This window comes from Pongo abelii, chromosome 11 (genome assembly GCF_028885655.2).
Source record: "Pongo abelii isolate AG06213 chromosome 11, NHGRI_mPonAbe1-v2.0_pri, whole genome shotgun sequence".
Lineage (NCBI taxonomy): Eukaryota > Metazoa > Chordata > Mammalia > Primates > Hominidae > Pongo > Pongo abelii.
This window is the reverse complement of record NC_071996.2, coordinates 28,359,471-28,386,622: the sequence shown is the minus strand read 5'-3', so window position 1 is coordinate 28,386,622 and position 27,152 is coordinate 28,359,471. Positions and strand designations below refer to the sequence as shown.

Genomic DNA, 27,152 nt, shown 5'->3' with positions numbered 1-27,152 from the left:
ACCCTGCATCTACTAAAAATACAAAAATTTGCTGGGCGTGGTGGTGCACGCCTGTAATCCCAGCTACTCAGGAGGCTGAAGCAGGAGAATCACTTGAACCCAGGAGGCAGAGGTTGCGGTGAGCCGAGATTGCGCCACTGCATTCCAGCCTGGGTGACAGAGCAAGACTCTGTCTCAAAAAAAAAAAAAGAAAACTAAAAAGGAAAAATTAGATGTCATGAATACATAAAATATATATAGATACTAGTTTACTTTATCATTTACTACTATAAAATATACACAAATCTATTATAAAATGTTAAAATTTAACAAAACTTACACAGACCATACATGGCATCATTTGTAGTTGAGAGAAATGTGAATAAACATAATGATGCAGTATTAAATCAACTGCATAAAATTAACTATCTTACATAAAGTATTACTGTAATAATTTAATAACCACCTCTATTTCTAGTGAGTTCAAGTGTTGGAAGTATCCATTTAAAATGCCATGTGATGCTAATGATCTCCACATGAGTAGTTTGTCTCTCCAGTTAATTGCCTGTCACAATAAAAAGTGATCTTTTGTGGTTCTTGAGTATTTTTCAGCTATGTTTCATCATGTTTAGTGCAAATCATAAACCTTGAATAACACCATGGAACCCATATGAAATGCAACTAGTGATGCTGGAAGTGCTCCCAAGGAAAGAAATGTCCCAACATTACAAGAAAAAGTTGAATGGCTTGATATGTACCATAGATTGAGGTCTGCAGCTTTGGTTGCTTGCCATTTCAAGAGAAATGAATCCAGGATAAAGACCATTTTTTTTTTTTTTTTTTGGTTTTTGTTTTGTTTTGTTTTGTTTTTAAAAGAAATCTGTGAAGCTGTTGCTACAGCTACACCAGCAGGTGCAAAAATCTTGCACTTTTTGTGAAATACTTTTTTATCTCACATTGAAAATGCAGCTTTTTATGGGTGCAGGATTGCTATTAGAAAGGCACACTTATAGACTCTAATGTGATTTGAGTAAAAGCAAAGTCATTATACGATGACTTAAAGCAAAAGAAAGGTGAAGGATCTAAAGCTGGAGAATTTAACACAATCCAAGGATGGTTTGATAGTTTTAGAGTTTAGCTTAAAAAATGTCAGGATAACAGCAGCTTCTGCCAACCAAGAGGCAACAGATGAGTTCCTAGGCACCCTTAAGAAAATCACTGAGGGCCAGGCATGGTGGCTTATGCCTATAATCCCAGCACTTTGGGAGGCTGAGGCGGGTGGATCACGAGGTCAGGAGTTCGAGACCAGTCTGACCAACAAGGTGAAACCCCGTCTACTAAAAAATACAAAAATTAGGCATGGTGGCATGCACCTTTAATCCCAGCTACTCAGGAGGCTGAGTCAGGAGTCGCATGAACCTGGGAGGTGGTGGTTGCAGTGAGCCGACATCGCGCCACTGCACTCCAGCCTGAGCAACAGAGCGAGACTGCTAAAAAAAAAAAGAAAATCATTGAGGAGAAAAGATATCTGCCTAACAGGTTTTTAATGCAGATGAAGGTGCCCTATTCTGAAAAAAAAAAAAAAAAAAAAGAAAGAAGCCACAAAGGACATTTATTAGTAAGAGAGAAGTGAGCATCAAGATTTAAGGCAGGAAAAGATAGGCTAACTCCACGGTTTTGTGCAAATGCAGTCAGGTTTATGATCAGGACTGCCCTTATCTATAAAGCTGCTAACCCCCGAGCCTTGATGGGATAAGATAAATACCAGCTGCCAGTGTATTGGTCGTATAACAAGAAGGCCTGGACAATAACTCTTTCTGTATTGGTTTCATTTGTGCTTTGTCCCTGAAGTCAGGAACTACCTTGCCAGTAAGGGACTGCCTTTTAAAGTTCTTTTGATGTTGGACAATGCCCCTGGCCACCTGGAACCCTGTGAGTTTAACCTTATGTTGAAGTGGTCTGCTCGCTCTTCCAAACACAACATTTCTAATTCAGACTCCAGATTGATTAGTCCTAAGGACCTTTAGGGCTCATTACACATGATACTCTATGGAAAGGATTGTCAGCATTATGGAAGAGAACCCTGATAGAACATCATGGAAGTCTGGAGGATTACAGTATTGAAGATGCCATTGTTGTTATAGAAAAAGCTGTGAAAGCCATCAGGCCTGAAACTGTAAATACCTGCTACGGAAGACTTTGTCCAGATGTTGTGCATGACTTCACAGGATTTACAACAGAGTCAGTCAGGGAACTCATAAAAGAGATTGTGAATATCTATATCTATATCTATATTCTTTTTAAAGGTTGAGGATGAAGGGTTTCAGGTATACATCTTGAAGAAATTCAAGAGCTAATGAGACACCACACCAGAGGAATAAACGGAAAATAACTTGATGGAGATGAGTGCTTCCAAACCAGTACTAGATGATAAGCAAGAAGATGTAGATGAAACAGTGCCACAAAATAAATTAACTATAGACAGTCTGGCAGAAGGGTTCCAGTTATTCAAGACTGCCTTTAACTTCTTTTACAACATGGACCCTTCTAAAATATGGGCACTGAAACTAAAGCAAATGGTAGAAGAAGGATTGGTACCATAATATAAAGATTTATTTATTTATTAATTTTTTTGAGACAGAGCCTCACTCCGTTGCCCAGGCTGGAGTGCAGTGGCGCGATCTTGGCTCACTGCAAGCTCCGCCTCCCGGGTTCACGCCATTCTCCTGCCTCAGCCTCCAGAGTAGCTGGGACTACAGGCGCCTGCCACCACGCCTGGCTAATTTTTTTGTGTTTTTAATAGAGACGGGTTTCACCAAGTTAGCCAGGATGGTCTCAATCTCCTGACCTCGTGATCCACCCTCCTCGGCCTCCCCAAGTGCTGGGATTACAGGCGTGAGCCGCCACACCCAGCCCATAATGTAAACATTTTAAGTGAAAGTTTTAAAAAGTCCAACAGAAATTACTATGTATTTCTGTAAAGTTACGTGGAGTGTGCCTGCCTCTCCTGCTTCCCCTTCCACTTCCTCTACCTCTTCTATCTCTGCCACCCCGAAACAGCAAGACCAATCTTTCCTCTTCCTCCTCCTCAGCCTACTTAATGTGAAGACAGTGAGGATGAAGACCTTTGTGATGATCCACTTGCACTTAATGAATAGTAAATATATTTTCTCTTCATTAGGATTCTTAACATTTTCTGTAGCTTTATGGAAGAATTCAGTATATATAATGCATGTAACATACAAAATATGTGTTAATTGACTTTGTTATTGGTAAGATTTCCAGTCAACAGTAGGCTGTTAGTAGTGAAGTTTTGGGAAAGTCAAGAGTTACATGGAGATTTTAGACAGTGCAGGGGTCAGTGCCCCTAAACCCTGCATTGTTCAAAGGTCAACTGTATTTATATGGTAAAGGAGATGATCTTGCTCTTTTGCTCAAAATCCTTTAATGGCTTCCATTCTTTCTTAGAGTAAAAGCCAAAGGTTTTACTGTGGCCAAAAAAGCCCTACATGGTCTGTGGACCTGGCTGTCTCTCTGACCTTATCTTTGACCACTCTTCTTTTTCATTTTTCTCAAGGCACACTGGCCTCCTTTTTGTTCCTGGCACTGGCAGACTTGTTCCTACTTCAGGTCTTCATGTTTGTTCTTCCTTCTGCCTTGAACACCCACCTTTCTCCCAAGTGTTCCAGGCAGATGGAGTATGCACATGGCTCACTCTTTTACTTTTTAAGTCTCTGCTCAAAAGCAAATTTCTCAGCCATGGCTTTCCTGAGCACCCTATTTAAAATTGCTTTCCTACGCCTACATGGCTGTTCTCCTTTGCTTACCACCTCACATTATACAATATATATTTTTTCTTTCCTCATTATAATGGAAGCTCCATGAGGGCAAGGACCTTTATCTTGTTTTCTTTGTCGATATATTCATGTTGCTTCTTCCTGTCTGGCACAGTGTGAGGTACTTAATAGATATGTTGAACATGGGAGGGGTTAGGGAAAAGTAAAGAGGAACATTTATCTAATTGCCTAACACATGGACACTTGATTCAAGCCTTTAGTTATAAATATTCTGCTAATTCTGGTGTAACTAGAGTATTTTATATATATTTATTTTAGAGATAGGGTCTTGCTCTGTCTCCTTAGCTAGAATGCAGTGGCATGCTCACAGCTCGCTACGGCCTCAACCTCCCAGCCTCAAGCGATCCTCCCACCTCAGCCTCCCTAGTAGCTGGGACCATAGATGTGTTCCATCATGCCCAGCTAATTTTTTTTTTTCCCTAAGAGCTGAGGTCTTGGCATACCGCCCAGGCTGATCTTGGACTCCTGGGCTCAAAGGATCCTCTGGTCTCAGCCTCTCAAAGTGCTGGGATTATAGACGTGAGCTACTGTGACCACTGGAAACAGTTGCTTTCTGGAGGAAGGATAAAAACTCTATAGAGACCAGCATTCTTTTTTTTTTTTTCCCTCTAAAAAATTGCATTAAACCCCTAACTAATAAAATAATTTTTGCTGGGGAAGAGAGGAACAATAAAGCTTTAAATATAATACCACATACACTATAAGACTGCCTCCTTTTAGACAAGAATAAAAATATTCTCATTGACTGGTAGCACTTATGAAAGATTGGCTTTATTGTTGGAATCTCATCAGGAGGAGACCAAAGGACAGAAATTTAGAAAGTGGAGAGGGAGAGAGGGAAAGAACTAGCTGGCTGCTTCTCATGTTTCTAGTACTTAGATAATGAACTGTAGATAGGAGAAAGAGTAGTCCTTTTACTCACTAAATTAATTTGTTTACATCTTTTTTAGTAAATAATTTCACTGAATTATTTAGTTTCCATCCCTAACTAGACTGAGCTTCTTGAGGGCAGAGATCTAGATGTGTGCATATGTGTATCTCTAGCATCTAGCACTGTGTCTAGCAACTAGGAGCTATTCACATACTTACGTGAATAAACAGGTATACTGAAGGCATAGGTTTAGAGAACTCTGTAGGGCCTTAGTGTTACGTGAATAAACAGGTATACTGAAGGCATAGGTTTAGAGAACTCTGTAGGGCCTTAGTGGGTCTGGGAGTGTGTTTCTTGCACACACAGTACTTTAAATGCTGAAATGTATAAATAGGATATAGTGAGTTGCAAAAGATTAAAATAAGTTAAAAAGGAAAAGCCTTAGGTAAATCAATTTGATGCAAGAAATGGCACAAATTAGATTCCTGTATTTAACGTATAGTTAATTAATATCAAACCTATTTCGACATTGTAATTCTTTATTCTTATCAGGTCGGTAACAATTGAGTAGAGGACATACAAAGGACATTTTGAAAATGCTGTCTGTACATCAGTGAATCCCTGTGTAGGTCCAGTGTTACGCATTCATGTTTCAGATGATTGATTTTGCACATGATTACCAGGAATACTTTTTTGTTGTCGTATACCATTTCTTAAATAAGAAGCTTCTTATTTAAGTTGTTGCATAATGACTTCTATATAAATGTGTTTGCTATGTGTAAGTACAGAGAGATAAATTTTAGAGCAAAACCTGTTGCTACATTTGAATTGTTTTTCTCTTCTACAGGGTATCAGTTTTATAGTTCATAGTTTTGGTAGCACTATCCTAAGGGAATCTGGCCCGTTCTGTTGCCAAGTTCAGTTCACATGGCTTGAGGGAACCTTCTTTGTATACAGCATTATAACAATAAGCTAAGTTAGTCCATTATCTTATACTACCAGCATTTGAATTTATAGTTACATACAAAACATTGTGTAATAAACCAAGTTTGTAGCAAAGCAGATGGTCCAGTTGGGAATATTCCATTTCAAATAAGTGTAAAGAATTGTCGGCTGGGCGTGGTGGCTCACGCCTGTAATCCCAGCACTTTGGGAGCCCGAGGCGGGCGGATCACGAGGTCAGGAGATTGAGACTGTCCTGGCTAACACGATGAAACCCCATGTCTACTAAAAATACAAAAAATTAGCTGGGCATAGTTGCAGGCACCTGTAGTCCCAGCTACTCGGGAGGCTGAGGCAGGAGAATGGCGTGAACCCGGGAGGCGGAGCTTGCAGTGAGCAGACTGCGCCACTGCACTCCAGCCTGGGCAACAGAGTGAGACTCCGTCTCAAAAAAAAAAAAAAAAAAAAAAAAGGTCAGCTATCAAGGATACTTTTTAGGTGGGTAATTGCTTGGTGATTTTTGATAACTGTGGTTTTATTGTGTATGCATTTGTTAAGTATAAAAGCAGAATTTGAAATAATTTTTTTATTTTTTATTTTTGAGACACGGTCTCTCTTTGTCTCCCAGGAGGAGTGCAGTGGTGTGATCTTGGCTTGCTGCAGCCTCGATTTCCCAGGCTCAAGTGATCCTCCCACCTCAGCCTTCTGGGTAGTTGGGACCACAGACACTCACCACCACTCCTAGCTAATTTTTTCTATTTTTTGTAGAGACGGGACTTCGCCATGTTGCCTAGGCTGGTTTGAAACTCCTGGACTCAAGAACTCTGCCCTCCTTGGCCTCTTAAAGTGCTGGGATTACAAGCATGAGCCACCACACCTGGCTGAAATAATTTTTTTTTTTAACTCTTTCCTCACAACTTTTTATTTTGAATAATGTCATGCCTATGGAAAAATAGTAAGAATGGTATATTGAACATCTATATACTCTTGCATAGATTCATTAATTGATACTTTGCTTTCTTGCTCTCTCTTTGTATGTACTTTGAAAATTTCTGAACTATTTGAGGATTGCAGATATCATGATCATAACACTTTACCTAAATGTTTCAGCATGTAATCATGCATCTTTTGGTAACAAACACGTTCTTCTATGTAACATGGTCACACTCAGGAAATTTAGCATTGACACAATACTATTATCTAAAATGCAGTCTATATTCCAAATTTCTCCAGTTGTTCAAGCAAGTCCCTTATACTTTCTACCCTACCCGCCCCCCGCCGCCAAATCCATGATTGGATCAAGAGCTACACATTGCAGTAGGTTGTTTTATCTTTTTAAATCTACAATGCTCCCCCATCCTTTTACATCTACTCCTCACATTTTCGAAGACTCCAGGCAAATTATTTTTTAGAATGTTCCTCAATTTGGATTTGTCTCATTGTTTTAATTTTATTTATTTCATCACTAGATTCAAGTTAAACATTTTTGGCAAGAATACTATATAAGGTGTTATGTTCTCAGTATATGACATCAGGGTGTCTATGATATCAGTTTTGGTGATGTTAAATTTGATTATTTGGTTAAGGTGGGATATGACAGATTTCTCCATTGTAAAGATATCGTTTCCCCTTTGTAATTAATAAGTAATTTATGGGGTGATACTTTTGGACTATGTATTTTGTTACCCAACAACTCTCACCCAGTGATTTTAGCATTTGTTAAGTCTTGCCTGAATCAGTTATAGTAACTGTAAAATGGCATTTTGCTATTTCTGTTATTCCTTCTATATTTATCATTCGATATTATTTTTAAAAAAGAGTTATTCCTCTCCCTCACTTAAAAACATTAGCATCACTTTGGACTTAGGGATTTTTATTCAGAGTATTATAATCTAGTATTTCTTTTGGAACTTAAGTTGTTTCATATTTCCTGGTAGGAGTTTCTTTAAACTGCCTCTCTTGTTCTTTGACTCGTCCTCATTTAGATTTTGAGGGCTTACTTCCTTACTTACCAGTACAAGACATTTAGCCTCACCTTGTATTTTCCTTGCCCCAGCTCTGAAATCAGCCTTTTTTCTCCAGAGTCCTAATTTCTTTTAGTGGGGAATAGTATATAGTAGATTAAGTATATTCAGTGTTATTGGAGTATTTTGACTTCTAGGTTCTAGTGGATAATTTTTTAAAAATGAGATTAACCAGTACCTCTAATTCTCACCCAGTACTGCAACCATCTCTGATGCCATATCTGACCTCTTGTCTCCTGTAGCCAGACTCCTGGTTCTCAACAATATCAATATTTATTCATTTGTTCAATCCTATAATACACACAAAATAGTTTCAGAATGTTGCATCAAGACCACTGTCAACAAACTTTATAAAGTTTGGAGTTTTTTATGTTTCTTTTGATTTATCTTCAGTGTATTCTGCTGTGGTTAGCAAACTGGGGCCTGTGGGTCAAATCTGACCACCACCTTTTCAGTATGGCCTTTGAACTAAGAATGCTTTTTAAGTTTTTAAGTTCTTTTAAAAAATAAAAAATATTTCATGACCCATGAAAATTACGTGAAATTCAGACTTCAATATCTGAATTTAGAATACAGCTATGCTCATTCGTTTACATATTGTTTATGGCTGCTTTCATGCTACATAGGTAGAATTAAGTAGTTATACCAGAGATCTTATGGCCTGTAAAGCATAAAATATTTTCTGCCTGGCTCCTTACTGAAAATGTTTGTCAATTTTGATACTATTATATTTAACAATTACTGGAATCCTTTTTTTTTCTGCGTGATTGTGTTATATATTATTAGATTCATTTATTTACTCAATTTTAGGGAGAAAGGAATTTTTTTTAAATGTTGGAAATTGGAAATGATTGAATTTTAGAATTAGAAGGATATTTAGTGTTCCTGTAGTCCCACACTGTCCAGTAGGATAACCACTAGCCAAATGTAGCCATTTAAATTAAATATAAAAAATTATTGGCTGGGCACGGTGGCTCACGCCTGTAATCCTAGCACTTTGGGAGGCCGAAGCGGGCAGATCACTTGAGGTCAGGAGTTCAAAACCAGCCTGGCCAACATGGTGAAACCCTGTCTCTACTAAAAATACAAAAAAATTAGCCGGGTGTGGAGGCAGGCGCCTGTAATCCCAGCTACTCAGGAGGCTGAGGCAGGAGAATCGCTTGAACCTGGGAGGCGGAGGTTGCAACGAGCTGAGGTCACGCCACTGCACTCTAGCCTGGGCGACAGAGCGAGACTCCGTCTAAAAAACGAAAAGAAAAAAAAATTCTTAAGTTATATGAGTCACATTTCAAATGCTTAGTCATCCTATGTGGCATGGTTCCTGTATAGGACAGTACAGATTATAGATCACAAAAAGTTCTATCATTTTACAGATCAGGAAGTTGAGGTTCAGAAAAATGAAGTGACTGCTCCAAGGTAATAGATAGACAGTAACAGGTTTAGAGTGAATCAGTGGCTTACTAGATATTACAATTGTGACATTTGTAATAGAAAAGAAAGACCCCTGTGTTAGGCTATGAAACCCCCCCACCCCCCTTTTTTTTTTGAGACGATCTCACTCTGTCACCCAGGCTGGAGATCAGTGGTATGATGATGGCTCACTACAGCCTCAACCCCCCAGGCTCAAGTTACCCTCTCACCTCAGCCTACTGAGTAGCTGAGACCACAGGCATGTACCACTACTCCCGGCTAATTAAAAAAAAAAAAAATGTGTAGAGACAGGATCTCCCTATGTTCCCCAGGCTGATCTTCAACTCCTGGGCTCAAGTGATCCTCCTGCCTTGGTATTACAGGTGTGAGCCACCACACCTGGCTGAAAACACTTTTTTTTTTTTTTTTTTTGCTAAATTCCAGATGAGTGCAGCATAGTAACATCGAAATATTTGTATTTTGAGAGCTTAATGATTGGCTGAAGTGGGTGCCCTGTTTTTGCTGCTTTGCACTCATTTGCATTCATTCATTTGAGTTCAGTTTTCACTCATTTGTATTCATTCATTTTTGCAGTAAGGACATTTTTCCATTTGTACATTGATTTAGGAACATAGGAAGCTATTGGGAGAGGTTAGAAAAACTAGGGTATGCTAAGTAAAACAACAACAAAACTATTGATTCTCTGTCCAGCTGTAATCCTTTTTCTATTAATGTCACCAACATACATGAGCAGGGTTATTCTCTCATTTGTGAGCCCTTACTGTAACAAAGGTCTCAGTATATGTGATTGTGACTTCTTTTCCCCTTAATTTTCTGGGGCAAGTGTTGAGGTGGAGATTGAGGAAATAATATATTGAGTGCAGTGGATCAGATTGAAGATTAGCAAACCTTACAAATAGTAATGTGTCTTTTTCAGTGATACCTTCAATTAGTTTAGGTGCTTCTGTGGTTGACTTTGAAAATAACAATCAGAATAATTTCAGCATGAAGAAATAGAAATCATTATGATATGGTGGAAATCTTTGAGATTAGACAGATCTGGATTCAAGTACTGCTCTATACTTTTGCCTGCGTAACCATAGGCAAGCCACTTAGTCCTTCTGAGGGGATTAACATAAGGAACTGTCATTGTTTTAAGAATAAATGACAGAATGTGAGATGTTTAAGTTATTGTTGCTGCATAACCATGCCAACATTTAGTAGCATAAGTTAAACACCATTTTATTATTTACAGGATCTCTCAGTGAGGAATTCAAACAGGGTACAAGAGTGATAGTTCTTTTATGTTCCACAGTGTCTGCTTGCTCATTGGCAATGGCTGGGGGTTGGAACACTTGGAGCTGGAGGATCCACTTCCCAGATTGCTTATTCATATGTCTAATGACTGAAGGATGGGCTCAGCTGGGACTGTTGAGCAGAGCACTTATGTGTGGTTTCTCCATATGGCTTGGGCTTCTTAACAGCATGTTAGAAGCTGGGTTCTGAAGGGAAGCATCCTGAGAGTGAGTGTTCCAAGGGAGCTAGATAGAAGCTAAAGGCCTTTTCTGATGTAGTCTTAGAAGTCATATAGCATCACATCTACTATACTCTGTTGGTCAAAGCAATTACAAGTCTCAAGCTTCTTCCCCCACCCCTCCTTCCCCAGAATCAAGAGAGGTGATGTAGACTCCCTATTTTTTTTTTTTTTTTTTTTTGAGACAGAGTCTCCTGGGCTCAAGCAGTCTTCATGCCTCAGCCTACCACCAAGTAGCTGGGACTACAGGTGCACACCACCATGCCCAGCTAATTTTTTTTTTTTTTTTTTTTTTTGAGACAGAGTCTTGCTCTGTCGCCCAGGCTGGAGTGCAGTGGCGCAATCTTGGCTCACTGCAAGCTCCGCCTCCCGGGTTCACGTCATTCTCCTGCCTCAGCCTCCCGAGTAGCTGGGACTACAGGCGCCTGCCACCATGCCTGGCTAATTTTTTGTATTTTTTAGTAGAGACGGAGTTTCACTGTGTTAGCCAGGATGGTCTCAATCTCCTGACCTTGTGATCTGCCTGCCTTGGCCTCCCAAAAGTGCTGGGATTACAGGCGTGAGCTACTGCGCCCAGCTGCCCAGCTAATTTTTTTTTTTTTTTTTGTAGAGATGGGGTTTTGCTATATTGCCCAGGGTGGTCTCGAACTCCTGAGCTCAAGCAGTCTGCCAGCCTCAGCCTCCCAAAGTGCTGAGATTACAGGTGTGAGCCACCATGCCTGGTCAGTCTTCTAACTCTTGAAGGGAGGAGTGTCTGGCATTAAAAGCAGCATAAGTCAAAGTTTCTAGTTGTATCAGTCTGGGTTCCTCATCCTTTCCATTTTTCTTCTACTCATTTTTTGATATTGAGGAAAAGAAATACCTCTAAACTTCCTCTTATACTGTTTGTTAACAGTAGATTAGAGTTTCTCAACTTTAGCACTATTGACATTTTGGGCCAGATCATTATTTGTGATTGTCACGTGCAATCCGTGATGTGTAATGGCATCCCTGGTGTCTCTGCACTGGAGCCAGTAGCACTTTACCCTTCAGTTGTGAGAACCAAAAAATGTCTGCATACATTGCCAAGTGTTCCCTGGAGGACAAACTTGCCCCTGTTTGAGAACCACTGCTCTACATTCATGTTTCTCAAAGATATTGATATGGACCAGCCACATTAATATCACTTGTGGGACTTATTGAAGTGTTATTTTTTCAGAATCTGGAATTGGGTCCCAAAAATCTGTATTTTTCAGAAACTCCTCAAATGATTCTGATACACACTTAAGTGAGAGAAATGCTGATATAGGTTATCCTTAAAAGCTGAATGACTAAGAGGTATATAAATGCTTCACTCACTGGTAATATACTGGTTTCAGGTCAGATTAATGGCATAGTAGAGTTGTTAAATATACTGTTATATATTGTATATTATTTTGGGTTCCATTTCCATAGATTATTAGTGTATATAGTATATCCATTCCTGTTTCATGAAATTTTTGTTTTTTAATTATTTTTCTCAGCTTTATTATGAAAACTTTCAAACACAGAAAAATTAAAAGAATGATGCATATAATAAACACTTATATACTTTACCACTGAGAATCAAAAGCTGTTAAAATTTTGCCATGTTTGCTTTGTGTGTGTGTCTACGTGTGTGAGAGTGTGGGTGCACGCGTGCGAGCAATCAGAGCTTTCCTGGTGTGTATGAGAGAGAGAGACAGAGGGAGAGAGCAATCAGAAGTTTTCATAGTATGTATGAAATCCAAGTAAAGGAAAGAGAGGTGTAGGATTCTGCAGTATAAGTGCTCCCATGTGGATAGACTGATCCATTCATCTTCATGGTATTTAATCAGGATACCTTTACTCTCAAGCAGAGTTGATTTAGTGTAATGGATTGCAAAGTTTTAAAAATGCGTGCTTAGTTGAACACCTTTCTTTCCTTACTATTTAGTGGTTTTAATGCCACTCCAGTCAAATTACACTTCTCCTCCTTTCATATAGCCTAGGACAGTGCTACTCAACAGATCGTCGATGGACTGGGTACCAGTCCCTGGCCTATGAGGAAATAAGTACAGTAAATGAGAGTGAGTATTTAGTATTAGTATTTTATAACAGTTGAGAGATACTTCACCTTCTGCTTAATAATAAAAAATTATGACTTGTATTTTTTGTGTCTTAAAAAAATTTATTTTCTAGTCACTTTTATTGTATTTGCAAACATATTGTATTGGTCTGTGTTCTAGTTACCTACTGCTGTGTAACCATCCCAGAATGTAATGATTTAAAACAATAACAGTAATTAATTTTGTTCATGAGTCTGTAATTTGGGCAGGACTTGGCAAGGAAGACTTTTCTCTTTTCATTGCAGTCAGCTGTAGTGGCTCAACTGAAGTTGCTCCACTCACATATCTGGCAGATTGGTGCTGGCTCTGAGCAGAGATTCTGTCAGTGCTGAGGGCTGAGGATCTCAGTTCCTTTCCACATGTGATCTGGGCTTCCTTGGAGGTGGGTGGCTGGATTCTGGGGATAAGTATCCCCAGACAAACCCAGTAAAAATTGTATCTCCTTTTGTGACCAAGCCTCAGAAGTCACTGCGTGATTTCTGCTATCCTCTTATTCACTGAGGCAGCTACAAAGGTCTACCCACATTAATGGTGGAAGGGACATAGACTCCACCTCTTGGTGTAGTGGCAAAATTGTAGAAAATTGTTGCTGTCATTTTTGTTAAAATACAATCTGCCATAGCCTGTGATAGATTAAAAATGGAAGAAACTGGCCCTTCCCCACAGATACAACCTGAGAGGCACCACTGACCTGGTCCTACATAGCTTTAGGTTGGGCACTTACTATAATACAGTTCTAATTTAACTACTATACATTTGGAAGACACCTTATTATACCTTTATGCAGTAGACGTAATATGGGACAATGGTGGGAGATATAACAAAAGGCTAATAGGAAACTCGTGAATGGGTGTGTAGGTGTGTGTAGGTGCACACGTGTACATGTGGGTGCATGGTGGTTCTGTTTTTGGTGTATAGGTTTTAGCGTTTACAAATCTCCTGGGCTGGTGGCTAGTTTTCTCAAAGGGATTACCAGTATCCTGCCTGGGCAATAAACCTGACTGCTAGTGTTCCAGGAACCCAGCTGGGGAAGGACATTGAGGGAAACAGAGGCCAAAGTGATACTGATGTTTCTATATAATACATACTTTTTGAATACTGCTGAGTACAGAGCTCAGTACTAGGTGCTAAGAGAAATACAAAGGTAAAGCTCCTTTTATTTGACACTTTAATGTTTAAGTAGTATTCTTATTAATATTCAAGATCTATACATTATGATTACTACTAATAGTGATACTGCTATTAGAAGTAGTATTGTCTAACACTTTATGTATGTAATACTTCAAAGATTCCAAACTGGTTTTCAAATATTTTCTACTGCCTTAGCTAATACATTAGTTCTAGTAAGTTGTCAGTACTTAGTGTAGTACCTGGAACAGAGTGGCTGCTTAATACATATTTTATTAAATAAATAAATGAATCTTTAAGGTATGGTAGAATGATTGCAGCCTCTGGTGTCTGGCTCGTTAGGTCTTGTACTTTCTAGCAGTGTGACAATGAGGGGATTGTGGAACCTATGTAGTTCTATTTCTTCATCTATAGAAATAAAGTTAATCTCTCTTTACACACTATATATAAAAATCGGTTGAAAGCATCAGGTATGAGTCCCTAAGTTGGTGTATGTGTTTTCCACTTCTAGTTTTAAAGCCCAGTATGTGTGGTGAGTAGAAGAAATTGCTGGTATTAAAGACTAGTATTAGACATTTTAGGCACTGAAGTTTAAAAATAGAATGTTGCCCCTAGGAGTAGGGCAGTGCATTATTAAATTAAGTGTTGAAATCTTTATGCCTTTTCATGCAACATAAGTTTTATTTGGAATAAATATGACATATTAAACAAAATTAAAGTTTATTTTGGTTTATTTAAAAATTTACCCTTGTGTTACAGTAGTTTTATTGATGTGTTCGTAAGAAAACTTAGGGTTTTCTTTTTCTCCCCAGATTAACTTGTTTGCAAATTTTGACAAGGCTTTTGAAAATAGGTAATGTATTTTTAAAAAGATGATGGAGGAAGAAATCCAATTGAGTGTATTTATTTAGAATAAGAGAGATCACAAATTAAGAGATGCTAATACCACAAATTTCACAAAATTCAAAAATACAATATTTTCACTAATTAACTGCCTGACACACCTCTGAACATTTGTTGATTACAGAAACTTAGATCACTTCATAAAATGTTATGTTTTAAAAAATTGTTTTTAATCAAGGTAAAATATGAATAGCATAAAATTTACTAAAATTTACCATCTTAACCATTTTTAAGTGTACAGTTCAGTAGTAGTAGGTACATTCACATTCCTGTGGAGCCATCACCACCATCCATCTTCAGAATGCTTTTCATCTTCAGAGTATGAAATTCTGTACTCAATAGACAGCTCTCCATTCCCCATTCTGCTTTTCGTCTGTGATTTTGAATGTACCAGATTCCTCATATAATGGAATTATATATAATATATGTCATTTTGTTGACTGGCGTATTTGACTTAGCATAATGTCTCAAGGTTCATCTGCATTGTAGCATGTGTCAGAATTGCCTACCTATTTAAAGGCTGAATAACATTTCATTGTGTGGATATACCATATTTTGCTTATCTCCTCAATGGACACTTGGTTTGTTTTCATCTTTTGGTTATTGTGAATAATGCTGTTGTGAACATGCGTGTACAAATATCTCTTTGGGACCCAGCTTTCAGTTATTTTGGGTATATACCCAGAAGTGAAATTGCTGAATCATAGGATAATTCTATTTTTCATTTTTTTGAGGAACAACTCTACTGTTTTCCACAGTGGGTGCACCATTTACACTCCCACCAACAGTGTACTTCCAGTTTCTCCTTATCCTTGCCAACACTTGTTATTTTTCTTTTTTCTTTTTAAAGTAGTAACCATCCAAATAAGTCTGAGGTGGGTATCTCATTGTGGTTTTAATATGCATTTTCCTAATGATTAGTGATAGTGAGCATCTTTTCATGTGTATATTGGCCATTTCTTTGGAGAAATGCCTATTGAAGTTCTTTGTCCTTTTTAAATTGGATTGTTTGGTTTTTGGTTGAGTTATAGGAGTTATTTATATATTCCAGACATTAGGTTCATCTGATATGTGATTGGCAAATATTTTCTTCTCTATTGTGTTTTTTAAAATCGCTTTCTTGATGGTGTCCTTTGACACACAAATGGTTTTAATTTTGATGAAGTCCAATTTATTTGTTTTTTTCTTTTATTGCCCATGCTATTGGTGTCATATAAAGAAATTATTGCCAAATCCAGTGCCATGAAGCTCTATTCCTGTGTTTTCTTCTAAGAGTTGTGTATGCAGGGTTTTATTTCTACATCCCGTCTATTTGGATGTGTTGTTATTTTTGTTTTCATTTATTCATCTCAGAGGATTTTCTGATTTCTCTTGTGTTTTACTTTGACCATTGATTACTTATGAATGCGTTAATTTTCACTTTCTTGTAAATTTTCCTAATTTCCTGTTAATAATTGATAATTTCTTTTTTATTATTTTTTGAGGCAGAATCTCACTCTGTCACCCAGGCTGGAGTGCAGTGGTGTGATCTCGGCTCACTGCAACCTCTGCCTCCCAGGTTCAAGTGATTCTCCTGCCTCAGCCTCCTGAGTAGCTGGGATTACAGGCGCGCACCACCATGCCCAGCTAATTTTTTTTTTGTATTTTTAGTAGAGACTGGGGTTTCATTATGTTGGCCAGGCTAGTCTCGAACTCCTGACCTCAAGTGATCCTCCTGCCTCGGCCTTTCAAAGTGCTGGGATTACAGGTGTGAGCCACTACACCTGGCCACCTGTTACTCATTTCTAATTTTATTCCATTGTGGTTGAATAACATACTTTGCATGATTTCAGTCCTTTTAAATTTACTGATGATTTTTTATGGCCCTAATATATATTATTCTACTTTGGAGAATGTACCATGTGCACTTGAATAGATTCTATATATTTTTTTGTTGGTCATAGTGTTCTATAAATGTCTGTTAGATCTAGTTGGTTTATAATGTTGTTCAAATGTTCTGTTTATTTTTCTGCATATTTTATTCATTATTGAGAATGAAGTATTGAAGTCTCCTACTATTGTCAAATTGTCTATTTCTCCCTTCAATTCTGTCAGTTCTTGCTAGATATATTTTGGGACATTGTTTTTAGCTGCATATATGTTTATAATTGTCTGCCCTTTTGTTCTTATACAATAAGAATAAAACTTATTATCTAGTAGCACTTTTGGATAAATATCTCATTTTGACTGAAATTAGTATTAGTATAGGTATGGTAGCTCTGTTGTTACTTTTTTTGGGGTATATATTTATATATATTTTTATATTGTTTATGTTTTAGAATCTGAAATATGACTTTTGTAGAGAGCATATAATTGGAGCAGGTTTTTAAAAATCCATTCTGCTCATCTCTGCCTTTTGATTTGAGTGTTTAGTCCATTTATACTTAATGAAATTACTGACGAACTAGCACCATTTTGCAAATGTTTTATATGTCTTTGGTCCCTTTTGTTTCTCTATGCATCTATTATTGTTTGTTTGTTGTTGTATGTTGATATTTTTAAATTTGTCATTTTATTTCTATTGTTTATTTCACTGTATGTTTTTGTGATTGCCCTGGGTATTTACATATAACTATCTCGTTGGGGGAACTGCAGCTTAATTCAGTAGTATTCAGAAATTTTGCTCCTATATAGCACATCCTCCTTTCCCCTTCCTTTGTATTACTGTCACACAAATTGCATCTTTATACATTGTAAGCCCATCAACATTGTATTGCTTTATGCAGTTATATTTTAAATCAGATAGGAGGAAAAAAGAGTTACAAACACAAAATATATTTCTACCGTTGTTTACATTTAGCTATCTAATTACTCTTTTTTTTTTTTTGAGATGGAGTCTCACTCTGTCGTCTGGTTGGAGTGCAGTGGCGCAATCTCAGCTCATTGCAACTTCTGCCTCCCGAGTTCAAGCGATTCTCCTGCCTCAGCCTCCCGAGTAGCTGGGACTACAGGCATGTGCCACTATGCCCAGCCACTTTTTGTATTTTTAGTAGAGATGGGGTTTCACCATGTTGGTTGGCCAGGGTGGTCTCGATCTCTTGACCTTGTGATCTACCCGTCTTGGCCTCCCAAAGTGCTGGGATTACAGGCCTAAGCCACCTCGCCTAGGCTATCTAATTACTCTTAACTGGTACTTTTTATTCTAAGACAGATTGCTAGTGACAAATTCTTTTAGGTTTTGTTTCTCTGGGAATATTTAAAATTATTCCTCATTTTCTAAAGCTTTGTTTTGCTACATATGGTATTCTTTTTGATAGCCATTTCCTATTAGTACTTTGAATGTATCATCCTACTACCTTCTAACCTTCATGTTTCCGGACTAGATATTGCCTTGTCCTGTAATTGAGGATCATTTGTAAGTGATGAGTTACTTTCTTTTTGCTCTGGAGATTTTCTTTCTCTTTGATTTTTGACCACTTGACTATGGTATGTTTAGGTATAAATCTCTTTGAGTTTATCCTAATTGGAGGTCATTAAGTTTCTTGGATGTGTAGATTAATTTTTCTAAGTCAAATTTGAGGAGGTAGGTGCCATTATTTCTTCAAGTATTCTGTCAGCCCCCTTTTCTGTCTCCTATCTTTCTCGGACTTTTATCGTGACTGTATTGGTATGCTTGTTAGTGTCTTTGAGGTCTCAGGCTCTGTTCATGTTTTTTTTTTTTTTTTTTTTTTTCAGTCTATTCTTTCTGTTCTTGAGACGATATTCTCAGTTAACTTGTTTTCAAGTTGACTGATTCTTCGACTGTTTGAATCTGCTGTTGCGCTCTTCTATTGACAGTGGTAGAAGGTTCGATTTATGATTATGGAAATTGAGATGTCATTTTTAAACTGTCCTTTTATTTCAAAAGGATTTTTAAATTGAAAACATTATAAAGTGGTTTCTTTTATATTTGAGCTAGAATGTATAGAACCACTTATATAAATTATTCTTTAGGGTAAATTGATCACTTAAAGATGAGTCATTTTGTGTTTTAGCTTAGTGCAGTACCTATATTTCCTGGTACCTACAATAGCCCTTTGAGTTGGGTGCTGTTATTATTTGTCCATTTCAGTGAAGCAAGTGAGGCAGAGAGAGGCTAACTAGAATAAACACACAACTGGTTATCACTGTTCTTTTCTTATTAACAGGTTTTATGGCTGTAATCTATAGAACAATGCATAGCTGAACCGCTACAACGTCTGAGGTTAAAAGCCAATGTTAAAATTTTTAATTTGCACTTACATTTATCATCACTGAAAGAAATAAGCAACATTTTATTAACATAATGAAGAAAAATTACCAAAGTATGAATTTTGCCAAATTAAACTAATCTTGATGATAACCAGGAGATTGTGAACCAGAATGTCTGTCGGGGAACCAGCCCCCAGTATTTCAACGTAGGTTCTTTTCTATTTTCCCTAAGTGTCAGCCGGTCTGAGAAATAAAGGGAAAGAGTACAAAAGAGAGAAATTTTAAAGCTGGGTGTCTGGGGGAGACATCACATGTCAGTAGGTTCTGTAATGCCCCCCTGAGCTGCAAAACCAGCAAGTTTTTATTAGTGATTTTCAAAGGGGAGGGAGTTTACGAATAGGGTGTGGGTCACAGAGATCACATGCTTCAAAGGCAATAAAATATCACAAGGCAAAAGGCCAGGGCAAAACTAGGATTGCTGATGAAGTTTCATGTCCCACTGTGCACGCATTGTCATTGATAAATATTTTAACAGGAAACAGGGTTCAAGAGTGGAGAAGTGGTCTGACTAGAATTCACCAGGCTGGAATTTCCTAATCCTAGCAAGCCTGGGGACGCTGCAGGAGACCAGGGCGTGTTTCATCCTTACCTACAACTGCATAAGGCAGACACTCCCAGAGCGGCCATTTTAGAGGCCTCCCCCTGGGAATGCATTCTTTCCCCAGGGCTGTCAATTATTAATATTCCTTACTGGGGAAAGAATTCAGTGATATTTCTCTTACCCGTTTTCAGCAATAAGAGAAATATGACTCTGTCCTGCCCGGCTCCCAGGCAGTCAGACCTAATGGTTATCTCCCTTGTCCCCTGAACATCGCTGTTATCCTGTTCTTTTTTCAAGGTGCTGAGATTTCATATTGTTCAAACACACATGCTTTATGAACAATTTGTGTAGTTAACGCAATCATCACAGGCTCCTGAGGTGACATACATCCTCAGCTTACGAAGATGATGGGATTAAGAGATTAAAGTAAAGACAGGCATAGGAAATTATAATAGTATTGATTGGGGAAGTGATAAATGTCCATGAAATCTTCACAGTTTATGTTTGGAGATTGCATTAAAGACGGGTGTAAGAAATTATAAAAGTATTAATTTGGGGAACTAATAAACGTCCATGAAATCTTCACAATTTGTGTTCTTCTGTCATGGCTTCAGTAGGTCCCTCCGTTCGGAGTCCCTGACTTCCTGCAACAAATGTCAAAAATCCATGTGTATTTTGCTTCTTAGGTGGTTTGACCATATAGTTTGTTTATTTGTTTCATTTTTAGTTTTTTTTTTTTTTTTTTTTTCTTGGTGATAGTCTCAGTCTTCACCCAGGTTGGAGTGCAGTAGCTTAATCATAGCTCACGGCAGCCTCGAACTCCTGGGTTCAAGTGATCCTCCTATCTCAACTGGGATTACAGGTGCGTGCCACCATGCCTAGCTAATTTTTGTTTTTTGTTTTTGTAGAGATGGGGTTTTGCCATGTTGTCCAGGCTGGTCTTGAACTCCTGGGCTCAAGCTGTCTGCCCACCTCAGCCTCCCAAAGTGCTGGTATTATAGGTTTGAGTCACCGCGCCTGACCAGATTTTTTTTTAACAGCTTTATTGAGGTAAAGTAGCATGTAATAAGTGACATATGTTTAGAGTATAGTACTTGATGTTTTTGTTATAGGATCCATGGGGTATTGCTTAGCCAGCTGGAAACCTCTGTGGCCAGTGGCGCCTTTGCCTGAGTTTTGTTCTGGCCTGCTGGGCTTGTTCCATCCACTTGGCATGGCAGGCTGTACTTGGCTCCCACTACCAGCCTGGATCCCACACCTGCCAAGGGTGAGCCAGATGTGGAGCAGCAAGGCGTGTGTGGAGCTGGAGTCCAGCCACTGTGCACAGCCAGGCATGCTGGCTGTTGCAGGGTGTGCAGCTCCAGGTGTCGGCATGGGTGCTGGCTCCGTGCAAGGCTGTTGCTGGATCAAGCATACCATAAGCAGCTTCCACGGCTGACACTGGGGAATGTGGTGGGGCGCCCGGAAGCTTGGAGGTGCCAGGAATCATGGAGCCTTAAAGAGGGTGTCAGAGCCCTGGCTTGGTGAGTTTCTAGGTCTGGGCTCCCTGAAGGGCTGTAGCATTTCTCTCCTCCTCTCTTCTGTCCTTCTTGTCACCCGCAGCAATGTGGTGGGCAAGAGGTGTGTTTCAGCCCTGTTTGTGTTACAGCTCTTTTAAGCCTGCCATTCAGCGGGTCCTGAGTTCTTGTCTTGTGTCCAGGAAGAATGAGGTATGCAGACAAATGGAGAGTAAGCAAGACAAAGAGGAGCTTTATTGAGCGACAGAACAGCTCAGAGGAGACCTGCAGTGGGCAGCTCCTCTCTGTAGTCAGAGTGTCCAGATGAGTGTTCAGCTCTCAGCAGACAGGGTAGCTCCACTCTGCAGCTGGCTATCCCATTGTTTCTTCAGCTGTCAGCGGAGAGGGTAGTTCCTCTTGGCTGCTGGTTGTCCTGTCGTCTCCTCAGCTCTGAGCAGAGAGGAGACCCTGAGGTGGGCAGCTCCTCTCTGCAGTTGGTTGTCCCATCATCTCCTGGTGTCTGGCTGAGTCTGGGGATTTATGGGCCTCAGAGGGAAGTGCTTGCTGCTTGGTCCATGGGTGGCCATGGGCGGACTGGAAAAGGCACCACAAGTTCCCACTCTGGTCCATGGGACCAGCAGCCCAGCCCCCAGGCTTCAGGCTCTCTGTGGCTTGAAGGTGGGGTTTTACCGGGGACCTGGCTGTCCTCTTCCACCCAGGAGCCTGATTCCTGCCATCGTTCATGGTGCCCAGCCTATTTGTGCCAAGGGGCACCTGCAGACCAGTGCTAAGTGGCCCTCACCCTCTCCTCGGCCTTTCTCCTGTGCTCGTTGGCACCCAAAGTCCAGAGGGGGCCAAAGTGGCAGGGGGCTGGCATGTCAGTACTGCTTCTGGTGTGTGCATACCTGGCTGAGTTGTGACAGCACCTGGGCTTGGCCTCAACTTGGCTCCACAGTCGGAGCTGGCATTGACAACAGGGAGAGGCCAGGCAGTGGGAGCAGACACCTCTGAGCCTGTGAGGGCAAGGGGGGGCCTTCCTGGGTCCCCCAAGAGTGCAGAGATGCCTGGGTCCACAACTGTAACTTTAGCAGCAACATCCAAGCCTGGGAGGGCGGGACTTCTGCCTGCTCCTGGCTTCCACCAGCTCTGTGGAGCAAGGCACCACCCTGGGTCCAGTTCTGTCTTGGTGTCCTCTATCCCCACCCCTTTGTGCCCAACATCACTGCTCCCTCACTGGTGGGTGACTTGCCCAGCCCCATCGCAATGGCTCGGGGGCAGGGGGAGGCGTGGGGGCAAGGTGCAAGTGGCACTGCAGCCAGGCAAACCCTGCACAAATGAACCCTACACTTGGGGCCAGCCTTGCGAGTCCTGACTGCACCTTCTTTGGGGTGCCTGCGGGCCCCTGAGATGCAATGGGGGGCATGATTGCCGAGGCTTCGGGCCTGGAAATGGGTCCTACCCTGCCATGTGAGGATGGGGGTGGCCCAGAGGCTGCCTCAGGGACACAGGACACAAGGGACCCACTGCCGCCACTACTGCTCCCACAGCTGCTCCTGCTGCCACTGCTCTGGCCTCCCCACTGCAGCTGGCATGATGGCAGTGGCTGCTCCGTATGGCCCTCTGCTGCCACCATTATTTTGACATATGTATACATCCATTAAACCACCACTACAATAAAAATAATATATCTATTACTCCTGAAAGTTTTTTTGTGCCTTGATGTAATCCCTTCTCCCACAGCTCCCCCCCTGGACTCTCATCCCCAGGGAACTGCTGGTTTGCTTGCTGTCTATCACCATAGCTTTGTTTGCATTTTGTAGAATTTTATATAAATGGAGTCATATAGTATATACTCTTTTTTTTGGTCTAATTTGTTTCTCATTGTAATTATTTTTAGACTTGTCTATGTTGTTGCATGTATGAATAGTTCTGTTTTATTACTTGTATTCCATTTTATTGATATACTACAGGTCAATTAATAAATATCACATATGAATAAACCAATTCACCTATTAGATGCTTGTTTCCAGTTTGGGGATATAATAAAACATTCATGTACAGATCTTTATATGGATCTATGTATTTGTTACCTAGGAACGCAATGGATAGCTCATAAAGTAGGAATATGTTCAATTTTGTAAGAAAGTGCCAAACTGTTTTCCAACATTGTAACATTTTATATTCCCACCAGTGATGAATGAGAGACGTATTTTCTCTAGATCATTTCCAGCATTTGGCACTGTCACTGTGTGTGTGTGTGTGTGTGTGTGTGTGTGTGTGTGTGTGTGTGTGTGTGTGTGTTTTGCCATTCTGATACGTAGGTAGTGATATCGCATGGTTTTAATTTGCCTGAGCCTAATGTCTCTCATGATGTTGAGCATCTTTTTGTATGGTTATTTGCCATCGGTATATCTTCTTTGGTGAAGTATTTGTTCACATCTTTTGCCTTGTTTTTTTAATCGTTTTTTTTTTCTTTTTATTTAGTTTTGAGAGTTCTTTATATTTTGGATACAAATCCTATGTGCTTTTGCAAATTTTTTCCCAACCTCTGGGTTGTCTTTTCATTCTTCTTAACAGAGCCTTTTGAACAACAGATAATTTAATTTTGATGATGTCGAAAGAGTGATGAAGAAAAGATTAGCCACTCTCCACTGAATTCCCTTTTTACCTTTGGCAAAGTTACATTGTCCATATATATGGGGGTATTATTCTGGACTGTTTTGTTCCATTGATCTGTTGTCTTATCTTGATGCCTGTGTGACAGTGTCTTGATTTTGCTAGCTTTATAGTAAGTCTTGAAATCAGGTAGATATACTCCCCTATGGTGTCCATCTTTTTCAGAGTTGCTTTAGAAGTGGTAAAAGTAGATGGATATCTTTGTTTTGTTCCTGATATTAGATGAAAAGTGTTGAATTTTTTGCCATTAAGTGCGATGTTAAATATGTTTTCTGTAGATGTCCTTTATCAGGTCAAGAAGATCCAGCTGATCTTTCCTCCATTCTCTGCCACCTTCAGTCCATCTTTCTTGTGCTTTCTTGCTGCGGCTGCATATGGTCATGTCATTTATCTTCTATGGCCTAAACCCTTTAATCTCTATTTATGGTAATGGAAAAAATAAACTAAGTTTTTGCCATTTGACCTTTGAAGTTAAAACAAGGTCGGAAACAGCATGCATATTTTTATTAAACAAACTAGATTATATTAACGTTAACAGAATTTTAAATATGAAAAAATTGTATCCCAGAATTTTAATTCCCCAATCAAGGTGTGCGTTTGCCTAAGCGCTTCTTCTTTTTCTGTATTTTTTCATATCTTTTATAGTTCGAACATCATTTATGTTCAACTCTTTTCACTTAACATAATGTATATAACTTTTTACATATTTTTTGAACATAAAAAGTAGATTTATCTTGGTTTTCAAACTTTTAGAATATTTACAATTTTATAGGCACATTAAATATGTTTAAAGGAATGAACATTTTTATAGATTATTATTTATAATCCTTTTTTAAAAGAAATGGGCTCTTACCTACTGTCAGCAGCTGTTTATACATACATACCAATTTTACTGCAACATCTTTTTTTTTTTTTTGAGACGGAGTTTTGCGCTTGTCACCCAGGCTGGAGTGCAATCTCAGCTTACTGCAACCTCCGCCTTCCAGGTTCGAGCGATTTTCCTGCCTCAGCCTACCGGGTAGCTGGGATGACAGGCACCCGCCACCATGCCTGGCTAATTTTTGTATTTTTAGTAGAGACAGGGTTTCACCATGTTGGCCAGGCTGGTCTTGAACTCTGGACCTCAGGTGATCCGCCCACCTTGGCCTCCCAAAGTGTTGGGATTACAGGCATGAGCCACCATGCCCGGCCAGCTGCAACACCTTTCAAATGGAAAAGTAAAGATGTCATAGATAATTTTATTTGATCTTCTTTCCCCTTTTAAAACATGAAGATTTAGCATATTTTTTCCCAAAGAGAGAGTTTTCAAGTAGTGAATTCTCCAGAAATTAAGAATTATTGGATTGTGAAATGAAAAGTAAATGTGGCAGAAAGTGGGAATATATTTGATACCTTGGTAACTAAAAATATTGTGTTAGTTTATGGAAAAATCAAGAGCTGATTAGACAATTCACTTAAGCTTTAGGTCTATATTTATTTGGATAGATTAATACCATATTCAGGTAGGTTCTCCAAATATACTGTTTTATTAACTATTGTTTATTCATTTTCAAAGACTCAGCTTATAGTGTCAGACTAATTTATTCACAGCCATAACTAGTGGAGTATGAGGCAGAAAAGCAGGCTGGGAGGAGTGCTGATTGTCAGGGCCTGAAGGGTGGAAAATATACTGTTGATAGTTATGATTGCTTTATTGGATGTATTGTTTGATGGCTCCTCCTCGGCTTCTCTCTGATCCAGTAATAAACCTTATAAAACCCAGGAGATAACCAAAATGTAGCTCTATACAATCATCTTTCATACTTGCTATGGCAGGTGAAGTTGTTAGGAACATTTGAATGTTATTTTTCGGCTTCAGATAATTGGAAACTGGGATGAATTAATGTTCCTCTATTGGTCTGTAGAGATTGTAGTAGCAAAGTTCAAACTACTGATACTAATTTTTGTCACAGCTATTTTTAACCTCCATAAGTGAAATGCGGAAAAGTTATAAAACAGGAACAGTGATTATTTCAATGATGACTGCTTCTTAGTATTGGAAATATTTTATTGACAAACTGTCCAATCCAAAGTTATCAAACAAATTAGTAGAACATTTGAAAAATAAAAAAACACTTCAGTTAATGATAACCCTTGTTAAGAATCCATAGAAATAAGACATGTGAGTAATGGCAAATGTTTCGTTTTAAAGTTGGCCATTTAAAAGGGAAGTACTAGACACGGTAATTTGGTTATTATACTTTAGGTTGGGAGTATGAAGAATTACCTTTGTATCTGGCTATAAGTCTGCCACCCCTCTCAGCAAATTTGAAATAATTGAGCTTACAGATTCTCACCTTTCTAAGAAGTTTGCCTAATTTAGGCACTTTTTTCACCCCAGAATTCACTCTTCTTGGAACTGAAAGAATATGGTGGGGTTTATAATTCCAAAACATTTCCCCCAGAAACACAGGAAACGGAAAAGAAGGAAAAGACGTTAAAGCTGACTAGGTGGGTTAGCTTCAAGTGCTGGTTCTCTTTTCCTGTGTCTTCACTTCATAAAATCAGGAGTTGATCATGCTTTTAATGTAATCATTTTCTGGTCAAGAAAAATACCATATAGAAAACTTTAGACTCCGCCAGTGATCTAGTTTGCAAAATAAAAATGTGTTCTTTGACCATTATGAAAGTAATTTTATACAGAATTTTCTTCATTTTCTTAAGTTATGTATAGAAGATACAATAGAAAAAAATTGTGAGTCGATATATTCTTTTTGGGAAAAAGGGAGATAATACCTTATTAAAGGAAAAATGCGTAATGACTTCATTCCTCCAGATTGCTTTAAAGAGCCTTTTGTTCTCATACGTTCTTTTAATTCTAAGAGGATGCAATCATTATTTTTAACATTCCTCTACCTCCCACTTATAGTAAGATATTTGAATTGTATTTGTTCCAGGATTTTGTCAGAGATCTAGTTTCTCAGCATCTTTACCAAAATGCCACTATTTTTTATTTTGGTCGTTAAATAGGTATATGGTGGTATCTCATAATGGTCTTAATTTACATTTCCCACATGGCTCAGATTGAGCATCCTTTCATGTGCTTAATGGCCATCTGAATATCCTGTTCGGTAAAATGTCTTTTTATGTTTTTTTGCCCATTTTCTAATTGGATTATTTGATTTTTTTTTTTTTACTGTTGAGTTTTGAGAGTTTATTACATATTCTGAGTACTAGTCCATTGTCAGATAAATGTTTTGCAGACTTTTTTTTTTTTTACAGCCTGTAAGTTTTAAATTTTGATGACATATCTGTCTTTTTTGTTCTTGTTTTTATGAATCATGCTTTTGATGTCACATCTAAGAACACTTCACCATACCTGGGTCCCTAAGATTTTCTAATATGTTTTCTTCTAAAAGTTACAGTTTTAGGTTTTAC

The 27,152-nt window shown here is 38.9% G+C and overlaps 1 protein-coding gene across 10 annotated transcripts in view; it reads left to right on the top strand.

The window, feature by feature from the left end:
• PTPN4 (protein tyrosine phosphatase non-receptor type 4) overlaps positions 1-27,152 on the top strand; it is a 221,246-nt gene that overhangs the window by 13,774 nt on the left and 180,320 nt on the right. Inside the window, exon 1 of one of the 10 annotated variants that reach the window (XM_054549230.2) lies at positions 12,169-12,683. The exons of 8 other annotated variants lie outside the window; for them this stretch is intronic. The gene's annotated coding sequence lies outside the window, so the exon portion shown is untranslated. Of the gene's footprint in view, positions 1-12,168; positions 12,684-27,152 lie in introns of those variants that run through there. One more of the 10 variants, XM_063712732.1, reaches the window with a different exon arrangement.